This window comes from Pleurodeles waltl, chromosome 7 (assembly GCF_031143425.1).
Source record: "Pleurodeles waltl isolate 20211129_DDA chromosome 7, aPleWal1.hap1.20221129, whole genome shotgun sequence".
In the NCBI taxonomy this organism is placed as follows: domain Eukaryota; kingdom Metazoa; phylum Chordata; class Amphibia; order Caudata; family Salamandridae; genus Pleurodeles; species Pleurodeles waltl.
Genome location: NC_090446.1, coordinates 351907003 through 351919376, shown reverse-complemented (window position 1 = coordinate 351919376; position 12374 = coordinate 351907003).

Below are 12374 nucleotides of genomic sequence, written 5' to 3'. Positions count from 1 at the left end.
AAGGAGTAGTGTTAAGCATTTGTTGTACATACACATAGACAATAAATGAGGTACACACACTCAGAGACAAATCCAGCCAATAGGTTTTGTTATAGAAAAATATCTTTTCTTAGTTTATTTTAAGAACCACAGGTTCAAATTTAACATGTAATATCTTGTTTGAAAGGTATTGCAGGTAAGTACATTAGGAACTTTGAATCATTTCAATTGCATGTATACTTTTCAAGTTATTCACAAATAGCTATTTCAAAAGTGGACACAGTGCAATTTTCACAGTTCCTGGGGGAGGTAAGTTTTTGTTAGTTTTACCAGGTAAGTAAGACACTTACAGGGTTCAGTTCTTGGTCCAAGGTAGCCCACCGTTGGGGGTTCAGAGCAACCCCAAAGTCACCACACCAACAGCTCAGGGCCGGTCAGGTGCAGAGTTCAAAGTGGTGCCCAAAACGCATAGGCTAGAATGGAGAGAAGGGGGTGCTCCGGTTCCGGTCTGCTTGCAGGTAAGTACCCGCGTCTTCGGAGGGCAGACCAGGGGGGTTTTGTAGGGCCCCGGGGGGGACACAAGCCCACACAGAAATTTCACCCTCAGCGGCGCGGGGGCAGCCGGGTGCAGTGTAGAGACAAGCGTCGGGTTCGCAATGTTAGTCTATGAGAGATCTCGGGATCTCTTCAGCGCTGCAGGCAGGCAAGGGGGGGATTCCTCGGGGAAACCTCCACTTGGGCAAGGGAGAGGGACTCCTGGGGGTCACTTCTCCAGTGAAAGTCCGGTCCTTCAGGTCCTGGGGGCTGCGGGTGCAGGGTCTCTCCCAGGCGTCGGGACTTTGGATTCAAAGAGTCGCGGTCAGGGGAAGCCTCGGGATTCCCTCTGCAGGCGGCGCTGTGGGGGTTCAGGGAGGACAGGTTTTGGTACTCACAGTATCAGAGTAGTCCGGGGGTCCCTCCTGAGGTGTTGAATCTCCACCAGCCGAGTCGGGGTCGCCGGGTGCAGTGTTGCAAGTCTCACGCTTCTTGCGGGGAGCTTGCAGGGTTCTTTCAAGGCTGCTGGAAACAAAGTTGCAGCCTTTCTTGGAGCAGGTCCGCTGTCCTCAGGAGTTCCTTGTCTTTTCGAAGCAGGGGCAGTCCTCAGAGGATGTCGAGGTCGCTGGTCCCTTTGGAAGGCGTCGCTGGAGCAGGATCTTTGGAAGGCAGGAGACAGGCCGGTGAGTTTCTGGAGCCAAGGCAGTTGTCGTCTTCTGGTCTTCCTCTGCAGGGGTTTTCAGCTAGGCAGTCCTTCTTCTTGTAGTTGCAGGAATCTAATTTTCTAGGGTTCAGGGTAGCCCTTAAATACTAAATTTAAGGGCGTGTTTAGGTCTGGGGGGTTAGTAGCCAATGGCTACTAGCCCTGAGGGTGGGTACACCCTCTTTGTGCCTCCTCCCAAGGGGAGGGGGTCACAATCCTAACCCTATTGGGGGAATCCTCCATCTGCAAGATGGAGGATTTCTAAAAGTTAGAGTCACCTCAGCTCAGGACACCTTAGGGGCTGTCCTGACTGGCCAGTGACTCCTCCTTGTTGCTTGCTTTGTTCCCTCCAGCCTTGCCGCCAAAAGAGGGGGCCGTGGCCGGAGGGGGCGGGCAACTCCACTAAGCTGGAGTGCCCTGCTGGGCTGTGACAAAGGGGTGAGCCTTTGAGGCTCACCGCCAGGTGTCACAGCTCCTGCCTGGGGGAGGTGTTAGCATCTCCACCCAGTGCAGGCTTTGTTACTGGCCTCAGAGTGACAAAGGCACTCTCCCCATGGGGCCAGCAACATGTCTCTGGTGTGGCAGGCTGCTGGAACTAGTCAGCCTACACAGACAGTCGGTTAAGTTTCAGGGGGCACCTCTAAGGTGCCCTCTGGGGTGTATTTTGCAATAAAATGTACACTGGCATCAGTGTGCATTTATTGTGCTGAGAAGTTTGATACCAAACTTCCCAGTTTTCAGTGTAGCCATTATGGTGCTGTGGAGTTCGTGTTTGACAGACTCCCAGACCATATACTCTTATGGCTACCCTGCACTTACAATGTCTAAGGTTTTGTTTAGACACTGTAGGGGTACCATGCTCATGCACTGGTACCCTCACCTATGGTATAGTGCACATTGCCTTAGGGCTGTAAGGCCTGCTAGAGGGGTGTCTTACCTATACTGCATAGGCAGTGAGAGGCTGGCATGGCACCCTGAGGGGAGTGCCATGTCGACTTACTCGTTTTGTCCTCACTAGCACACACAAGCTGGCAAGCAGTGTGTCTGTGCTGAGTGAGAGGTCTCCAGGGTGGCATAAGACATGCTGCAGCCCTTAGAGACCTTCCTTGGCATCAGGGCCCTTGGTACTAGAAGTACCAGTTACAAGGGACTTATCTGGATGCCAGGGTCTGCCAATTGTGGATACAAAAGTACAGGTTAGGGAAAGAACACTGGTGCTGGGGCCTGGTTAGCAGGCCACAGCACACTTTCAATTGTAAACATAGCATCAGCAAAGGCAAAAAGTCAGGGGGCAACCATGCCAAGGAGGAATTTCCTTACACTATGTGCCAGTGATAAGCATGCACTGTAAGATGTCAAATATAGTTACTCATATTAGTATTTACACCAAAAACATGTCTATTACTTCTCAAAGGTGCAAATTTTATCATTGTGAAACTAACAAACGATTGAGACAAAGAACAGCACGGTTCTTCACATATGCCTTGTTGCATGTAGCTTTTTGATGCTGGTTCATAACTCAATAAGATCACTCAGTTATAGTACAGGGATTGTAAGGATTACTCGATAACTTGCATACACTCTTTTTCCTCCGTGGTACTAACCAGACTCGAATGGGCCGAGAATAATAGAATTTTGTGACTGTCACATTGTTAAGTGGACTTAAAAAATAAATTGGCATAAATGACCAGATGCTAATGTTCTTTCTCATTTTAGGAAAGTATGTTATACTTAAAAGGTTGGCTTTCCACACTGTTTTTATCCATCTTCGCTCTTGTTTTGACAGTGCCCCGCAACACTTGCCATAGAATTCCAGACAAGATTTGGGTAACCAATTGGATCTCCTGAACATCTTGGTAAGGCTCCACAATAACAATTTTGCCACCATGCATTGGGATCCAGCAGGGGAAAACACAAAATCCTTCCCATCAATAAATGTGTTTGACAGGGATGTTATGTAGGTCCCTTTTTGTTCTCTTTATATATAAAGCAAGTGGCAGAGGCCACTAGTAAGTGCATTAACAATGCACCTGTATTAGTCCGGGCTTAGATTGCTCTCTTTTATGTGCCTATGACACCCTCTAGATTTTCAAGCTACCCAAAAGCCTACAAAATCAACTTAACAGGGTCACTGATTTCTACAGAAGCACTGGATTAGCAGTCATTATTGAAAACCAAGTTGATGATGTTCAGACCACATGAAGGCGCAAAAAACAACAACATTACTTTGGACAACTGTCCCCTAGAAAACGTCTGAGAATTTATCTGCCTTGGGAATGGCATCCTGATGTTAAGTGGAGAAATCAAAGAACCTTCTAGAGCAAAGATGCAACTGCCCACTTTACAACAGAAAATTGAGGGATCTAATATCTGGTCTCATTTATTTGATAAATATGGTGCTGAAATATTGTGCTGGTCCAGTGTTATATGATTATACATCTGTGAAAAGAGTTCCCTCAAAAGCCTGTAGATTCTAGCCCCTTGAGCTCCCTTGATCCCAACTAATTGGACCTTGGTCATTGCTTCCCTTGCTAAGCTATGACTATTGATACAATGGACCAGAATGTTGTCTGCACCTGAACGTAAGTCTCTTAAGGAAGAACTATAGGAAAGTGCCCCTTCTTGACATGGTTACCCCCACTTTTTACCTGGTATTTGATGCAATTCTGACAGAAAGTGCACTGAGTTCCTGCTAACTAGGACCCGAGTGCCAGACCTCTTTCCCCAAAACTGTGCAATTGTTCCCCAATTGGCAATAACTTTGAACCCCCTATAAGTCTCTAGTAGAAGGTACCCCTGATATATAGGGCATGGGTACCAATGAGGGACCCCAAGGGCTGCTTGTGTCACACCCAGGGACCCCTCACTTAGCACATGCAGAATGCCATTGCAGGCTGCTTGTCTTGGCACAGCTAAAAGTGAAAACACAACATGGCACACAGCTGTGGTCCAAGTCCCCTAAACACTCAATGCAATATATGTCACACCTACAGCAGGATTTACAGCCCTAAGGCAGGGTGCATTTCATTGCATATGAGGACATATCTGCATGAGCAGATATGCCCCTGCTATGTCTTAGTTGATTCGTAGACATAGTGAGTGACCAAGTAAGCGACTTTAAGTACATGTGCTGGACACTGGTCACTATGAGTACCCCAACTACCTGATGTCTTCACTGAAACTAGGGATGTTTGGTCTCAAACATCTCATATTAATAAACCCTCACTGATGCCGGTGATGGATTTATTAATATATGCACCCAAAGGGCACCTCAGAGGTGCCCCCTGAAAACCTGCCAACTACTTGTGAAGACTGACTAGTTTTAGTCAGCCTGCCACCACCAGATAAGAGTCTGACCTCCTGGGGCAAGAGCCTTTGTTCGTGGGCAGTCAACCACAAAGCCTGCTCTGGGAGGAGTGTTTACACACCCCACCCAACAGGATGACCTGCAAACCTGCATTCCAAAACAGGGGGCTTCACAGAAGCCCACTGCCCTTGGTATGCAGTTCTGGCTTGACTCACAGGAAAGATGCTGACCTCCCTGCCCCATTCCAATTGGCACCTGGACAGGGGGGAAATTTAGTATTCAGGGAGATGTGTCCACCCTTCTGGTCAGTCCTACCCCTAAGGTGCACTGCTTGATGTGGACACAACTTTTAGAAATCTTAGTGCTGGCAGATTCAGGAACTCTGGGGCAGGTGTATGACCAATTCCCACAGGAAGAGGTCATATAGGGTGTTTAGTGATCCCAGAGGTAAGAAGCCCATTGGCTACTACCCTCCAGTCCTGAAACTCCCATAAACGCAGTATTCAGTGAAGCCCCTGGCACCAGAAAATCAGATTCTTGCTGACCTACGAAGAAGAAGAAGCTCAACCAAGAGCTGCAAAAGCAAAGCCCAAGGAAGAAGCACCTGACTTGGCCCCAGCCCTGCTTGCCTAGCTGCAGTTCCCACCTATTTTTGTTAAAGTTGACATGTCCTCCAAGCTGCTGTGCCTCTAAAAGCCTGGGAGGCCTTCCTAGCTTCGACAAAGACCCAGGAACTCCTGTGGGGCAGCGGAGCTGCTTCCCTGCACCTTCAAGCACCCCAAGGCAACTGCGAGGACTCTGGACGACAGAAAACCTGACACTGGAAAGCACCATTACACCTGTGCCAACTAGCCCAAGTTGAAGTGGGTCAATTGTGCCTATGTGGTCCCTCAGTCCTTCAGAGACAAAGCCCACTTTGGACTTGTACACTGTGGACTCAACGACACCTCTGCTGCCTCTTCACTCAGGCCCCTCAAGATCGAGTGCTCCGGTGGAGAAAACCCTGATGCCTCAGGTCACCTCTGCACCCACCTCTCCGAGCTGTGGAGAAGTGGATTGAAGGTGTCCCCACATGCCTGGAGCTTTATTTAGACGAGGTAGTTCCAGTACTTGCAAATATTTTGCACTTAAATGTCATAGAACTCATTTTATCATTGAGTTATGTAACATCTACCTGGCAAAATGAGTCAAAATCAGTCAAAACATTGCTCTAATTGTCTAAACTGGGAGGAGGGTGAGGTGCATTTCCTGTTACTCTGCCCAATATGTGCCACTCTAGGAGAAAATGACTTCGCTCACTACTAAGAGACTTAGATGTTAGAAGTCTGAAACTTGCATTATAACTTGTGAAGTCAGTTACAAAAAGAATTGTGGTCCAGGTATTGCCCTTCTATTTGCATGCTGTCTGGACTGACAGCCATTGGTGTGTTTCACAATGATGGCTGCCCTCTTTTATTGATGACAGTTAATTATATTTAGATGTAATTGCCACTTCACACTTGGTTTAGTGTATTTTTTGTTTGATGGGCTGCACCCAAAATAAACTTACATTGAAAAAAATACAAGGGTTGAAACTTGTGAAAACAGGTAACACAAGGAGTGCGGCAAAAAAGCAGTAAGCCTCTGAAATCTCTACATAAGATACAAATTGTGACCTGCTTGTTACTGCCTGTGCTTTGCAGCAGGTGTATTATCTCTCTACGCTATTTAATGATGACTTACCTGTGACTAATCTGCACACAGTTCTCTGCAGCAAGTGCATCAACCACCTGATTTACTTTTACGCTATTATACCGTGGAACTTGATAGTACCAAAGACTTATGCACAGATGGTAACCCCTCTAAGATATTCTTAAGTACAGTGTTTGCTGCCAAATGAGTAGGACCGAACAGATATACTGTAATGTTTCCTTGTAAACAGGACCTTAATGGCAGAGTAAGTAAACGTGTACGCTGACTGACATACTCTGTACCTCATGGCTCCGCTCCTTGTGGCGCAGGCCCATTGAGGCCAGTACTCCCTGCCTCCCACTGTGTGGGACTTTTCATTTCCGGCACTGCCAAGGACAGAGAGACCTGGCACCGAAAATTGGCACTACGAGCTCGCTTATGAAGGAGTTTAGGGTTCGAGCTGTCTGCAAAAGTGCAGTAAGTTTTCTGTGCCGCAAACTGATGGCAGTGTGTGAGCGGGAATGCCCAAGCCTTGGCTATGAAAATGTACAAAGCGGGGCTTTTTAAATGAGAGCTTGCACTCCTAAAAACACAGACAATTAAGAGCTGTTGAGCAGAGAGCCCTGGCAGGAATACACTGAGAGGAATGTTGTTTATTAAAGACATGGCCTTTATTATTGATGGCACGATGACAGATGCAAAGAGATTTGAACAAAGACTGCTTCTGGGTTGGAAGCCATTGAAGTCATGCCAAGTGGGTGGAGATGTGGCCACGCCTGGCGAGACCTAGAATTAGACAAGCTGCAGAATTCTCATTTAATTGCAGCCTCAGCAGAAAATAGTCTGGAAAGCTGAGGGAAAAGGAATTTCAAAACTCAAGTCATGAGAGAATGATCGACTGCACCGCTGTTTTGTGATGAGAAGGGGAGAAAAGGAAGAATCTTTCATAAAGCTGTAAGAAGATAAAAGAAGGGCTAAGTAAGGTTGCTAAGGGAGAGTTAGAAATGAAAGATGACGCCTATGTCTGGAGGACTAGCCACTTCCTTCGGCCACCACTCGCTGTCACAGGTGTGCAGCGATCTACCATAGACAATGATAGAGGTCATGCAGAAGAAACCTATCTCTGCCAAACCTAGAGGAGAGGATGTTTTTGGGAGTAAGTAGAGTATTTAGCCATCAAATCCGAAGAGAGTGAGCCCCTGGCTCTTAAGTGCATGTGCCACATTCATGGCAGTAAAAGTCTTCATCTTGGCATGCTCAGTGTAGGTGATGGCGTCCTGTATCATATTCTCAAGAAAAACCTTAGGTCTCCTCATAGATCAGGCCAGAGGTACATTTGACTCCTCTATGGCGCACTAGGCAGCGAATGGCAGGCTTGGAGATGTGCTTCATATTGACCCAAAGCACCTTCCTGTGCCTCTTGGTATCCCTTTTGCAGAGATCATTTCTTTTCTAGCCCAGAGTTCCACGTTTGAAACATGGGAACCAGGTTCAAGTCTCCACATCCTGTGATTCTGGGCACTTAACCTCCCTGTGCCTAAAAAAAAACAAAACAAAAAAAAAAAGAGATTGTGTCCTTGTGTGATGTGATTGGTGTGCATGTAAGATACTCCATTTCCTTCTGGTTGAGTTCCTACGATATAAAATTGTAAAAAAGCCCAATAATCAGCGTGTCTTCGTCATCGCTGGTGAAGAAAGTCAGAACAGATCGGGTGACTTATTTTCCTGTAGAGTCAAATCAGGCAGCGGCGCTGCACCGTGCAACTTGTAAATATCTGACTCAGTCTGATTATCTGGAAGTCTCCAAGTGACAACAGGACGGGGTAGTCAATCTTAAGGTGCTCAGAATACTTTTAGGTCTGTGTCATTCCTCCTCACATGTGCACTTTATCGGTATTAGTACATACTGATATTCAAAGGCCTTCTAACGCAAGTGATGTACACTGTAATAAGGTAATAGGGAGAGGGGAACGGCAGTAGAGAGGGTGTCCTGCTAAATATGTCTTTAGAAACACGGGCAACCTTCAGTGGTGCTCATGAGGAAAAATATAAACGCCACAGTGAAGCAACCCTAAGCTGGGGGCGGCGTGGCTCTAAAGCATTTATTTATTGCGTTTTTATATAGATCCCAAAGGGCGCCCAAGTGGTTTCTAAAGTTTCAGAGCAAAGATGTAATCTCTAGTGATAAACAACTTTATTCAGTGAGATAGCATTAGGAAGCATTGGGAAGGTCCAAAGGCGAACGCGACCTAGTTAGATCATGCTTGAGGAATGCTTGTCGATCATAAAAAGATTGTGGCTGACTTTTCCAAAATAGTCCTTCCCAAAACCGCCTAGAGGTAGAATGAAATAGAAACTGCTGGAAGGAACTTTTGAAAACGTATTTTTTTCACCTCCGTCTTCAAGGTCGAAAAGGAAAGGTTTGTTTCTTATTGGTGGGGGAATGGATTTCCACAACCTTGGTGCGCTTCCTTAAAAGGCTTGTTGGAGAGTTCTTTTCATCGAGCAGGAGGGAACTCCACGGGGTCTGGTGCTGACAAGATACTTTTGGACTCCAGGGATAATCAATTTTTTAGACAGATAGGGGCATACTGATACTTGGTTTGCGCCGTTTTAGTGTCATTTATTTTGACGCTAAAAAGGCGCAAACCTAACTCCATATTTATATTTTGATGTTAGACCCATCTAGTGTCAAAATATAGGAGTTAGCATCATATTCTGGATGCAGCAAACTACCTTGCGCTAATTAGAAGCAAGGTAGGTGTTCCCGTCCACAACTGACGCTAACCCTCTAACTCCTTATTTATACTCTGGTGCAAAAATGACGCACACGGAGTAGGTGGACCTAAATAATAGGGCTAAGCCTACTTAGTGCCATTATTTAATGCCTGCGTCTGACGAGGCGTAAGGGGACCTGCGGACCCATTTCCATGGCTAAACCCCATGGAATGGGCCTGCAGATGCCCACCCGAAGCCCCAGGAACACCGCCACCCACACCAGAGGGACACCATAGGATGGGGACCCCATCCTGGGTAAGTATTGGTGAGTATTATTTTTTTTACTGTGCCATTGGGGGCTTGCATGGGGCTCCCTGCCTGGCACTGGGTGTTAAGGCCTTGCCCAAGGATCATTGGTTCCCTGGGCTAGCCATTGGGGTTGTGGGCATGACTCCTGTCTTTACTAAGACAGGAGTCATGTCTGGGTGGTAGTGCATCAGAAAATGACGCTAGGCTGGTTAGCGGCATATTATTGCCGCTAACCAGCCTAGTGTAATTTCTGACCCACTAATGCCTTTTCCTCTTTCCCCAATCCCCCCGCCGAGCATCTTTTCTTTAGATGTTAGCCTATCCTATGCGTCACTGTGCACCATTCCATAAATTTCGCACCCGGCTGGCACTATTAAATGGTGCTAGTAGGCGTTATGGATTTTGCCGCAAAACTGCGTTAGCACAGTTTTGCGGCAAAATCCATAAATATGGGTCATAGTTTGGTGTCTTTGCATGAAGAGATTTATCGATAACGCACACGAGCTATAAGATGCTCCTAGCTTCTTTCTGGACCCAGTTTAGGGACGTGATCGTATTTTAGGGATACCGAAACTAGTCTGGTAGTAGAGTGGAGAACTGCTTTCAGAGGAGCTATTTGGAGGATGGGAATTTTCATTAAGAGGGAGTTAACATAACCTAATCTGGAAGGGACTAGAGATGGGACCACATCCTTGAATTCTTCAGTGAGTAGTGTTTTATTCCACGCAGGAGTTTAATTCATAGTTGAGCTCCTTTAGCTACTTTTTATCTGGGAATGGAGATGCAAGTTCTTGGCTAGATGGAAGCCTACAGATTTGGTGCAATCAGCAAGTTGAGTATGTTGGCAGCCTTTATCCAGGATTGAATCACTATAGCTCTATTGGGTGGCAGATCAGTAGTAATTATGTTTTTGATGGGTTCAGTTTGTGGTGGCTATTGGACAGCCAGGAATTCATGTTTTGTAGGATTTGAATGAGGATTTTATTTCCATGGGCAAGGTAACTTTTAAGTCACAGTTGGGTGTCATCTATGTAAAAGTGGTATGAGATGTTGGAATTGTTAAGGAGGGCACCCAGAAGTTTTAAGTAGAGATAGAAAAGAGCGGGTGGAGAGGATGGAGCTTTAGGGGACAGTCTATTTGATTGGAATAAGGTCTGTGGTGGCATTTCACATTTTTTATATTTGGAATCGGTTGTCCGGGTATGAGGTAAACAAATTTAGCACTGTTCTTGTTCAACCCATTCTGTCTTCGAGAGATCTGAGAAGGATAGGATGACGGATAGTGTCAAACGCCGCCACATTTTAAAAGTTCTCAGGAAGAGGCGGTCATGGTGTAGAGGAAGTTGTATTGTGTATTGTGAGAAGCATATTAGAGGTGGTCAAGTGGCAGAGCTTCCAAGCTAAATGAAGCAAGCTTTCAGAGCCCATCTGAAATGAGTAATTGTGTGGGTACACATTTGCAGACTGCGGGGCACATTCTAGAGAAATGCCCACATAAATTAAAAGATCCTGAATGTGATTAGGCGAGGGGTGATCATGGTGCAGTGTTTAGACAAACTATCAGAGAAAAAATATCATGTAGACAAAATGTTGTGTCAAGAATGTTGAGGAAAAAGTATTGTGAAGGTAAATTTCTATAGGTCAGCAAAGTGTTACTGAATATAACTCCATATATATATATATACCCTATAACGATATAATGGACTCGTAATTTGGCGGGCGGGATGTCTGTCACATTTGGGACAGAGTAATCCCCTCCGCAAAAGTCGTAATCAGGCCCATAGTGTGCACTGAGTCCAGGGGCTCCCCAAAGGCTTAACAGAGGCTAAAGTAGATAATAATAATGCTCTCCTTTGTGGTAGTGTGGTCGAGCAGTTAGGCTTATCAGAGGGTAGTGCAAAGCATTTGTTGTACACACACAGACAATAGAAGAAGCACACACTCAATGACTTAACTCCAGACCAATGTTTTTTATATAGCAAAAATATATTTTCCTAATTTATTTTTAGAACCACAAGATTCAAGTTGCAGGTAAGTACTTCAATAGGTTAATATTTCACACATGTATCAACAATACTTTGTTTGAAATCGATAAGTTATACAGTTCTTGAAATATTTGCAATAATCTGTTTTAAAAGTGGACACACTGCAATTTTCAGAAACAGTTCCCGGGGGGAAGAAAAGTTAGATTGTTTTACAGTACAAAACTTGCAGTTCCACTCTCCGGGGGTTAGGAAGTCCACAGGTTGAGGTTCAAGTTAACCCCAAACACCCACAACCAGCAACAAGTGGCCGGTCGGGTGCAGAGGTCAAAGTGTAGGTAAAATTAAAATGGGCTTCTAAGGAGCCTAGGGGCACTCGGTTTTAGATCTGCAGGCAGGTAAGTACCCTAGACTTCGGAGGGCAGACCTGGGTGGTTTAGAGGAACACTGGCGGGGTCCACAAGTAGGTACCAAACATACATCTTCAGCAGCACTGGGGCATCCGGGTGCAGGGTGCAAACAAGATGTCGGGTCTCCAATGATTCTCTATAAGGGAACCCAGTGGTACACTCAGAGGCTGTAGGCGAGGTCCAGGGGGTCGTCTCGAGCATACCACCAGCTGGACAGGGAGAAGGGCCGCCTGCTGAACGTTGCTGCACCAGGTGTCGGTTTCTCCAAGGCCTGGGGGCTGTGGGTGCAGTGGGTCCTTTGGCATCAGATATCTTAGTCCGGAGGTTTCGCCGTCAGGGGGGTCCTCGGGATTCCCTCTGCAGACGTCGTTGTGTAGGGGTGGAGACCCGGATGGGGGCCCTGGGCATCGGGTGCAGACTCATGCATTCGGTGTGAGGGTGGAGTTCTTAGTTGTTGTTTTCTTCTTAGACAGGGCCGCTGTCCGTGGTCCTTTTGGGTGCAGGGTAGTTCTATGGAGTTTAGCAGAGGTCACTGGTCTCACTAGATGAGTCACTGTTCTTTTGCAGGTTCTTTGAAGCAGGAGACAGGCCAGTAGGGCTGGGCCCAAATCAGTTGTAATTTTCCTTCTTCTCTGCTGGGGGCTTCAGCTAAGCAGTCCTTCTTCTTCTTGTTAGGTCACCAGGAATCTGGTGAGCTGGGTTCAGGGATGCCCTTAAATACAAGATTTAGGGGCGATACAGGGGTCAGAGGGCAGTAGCCA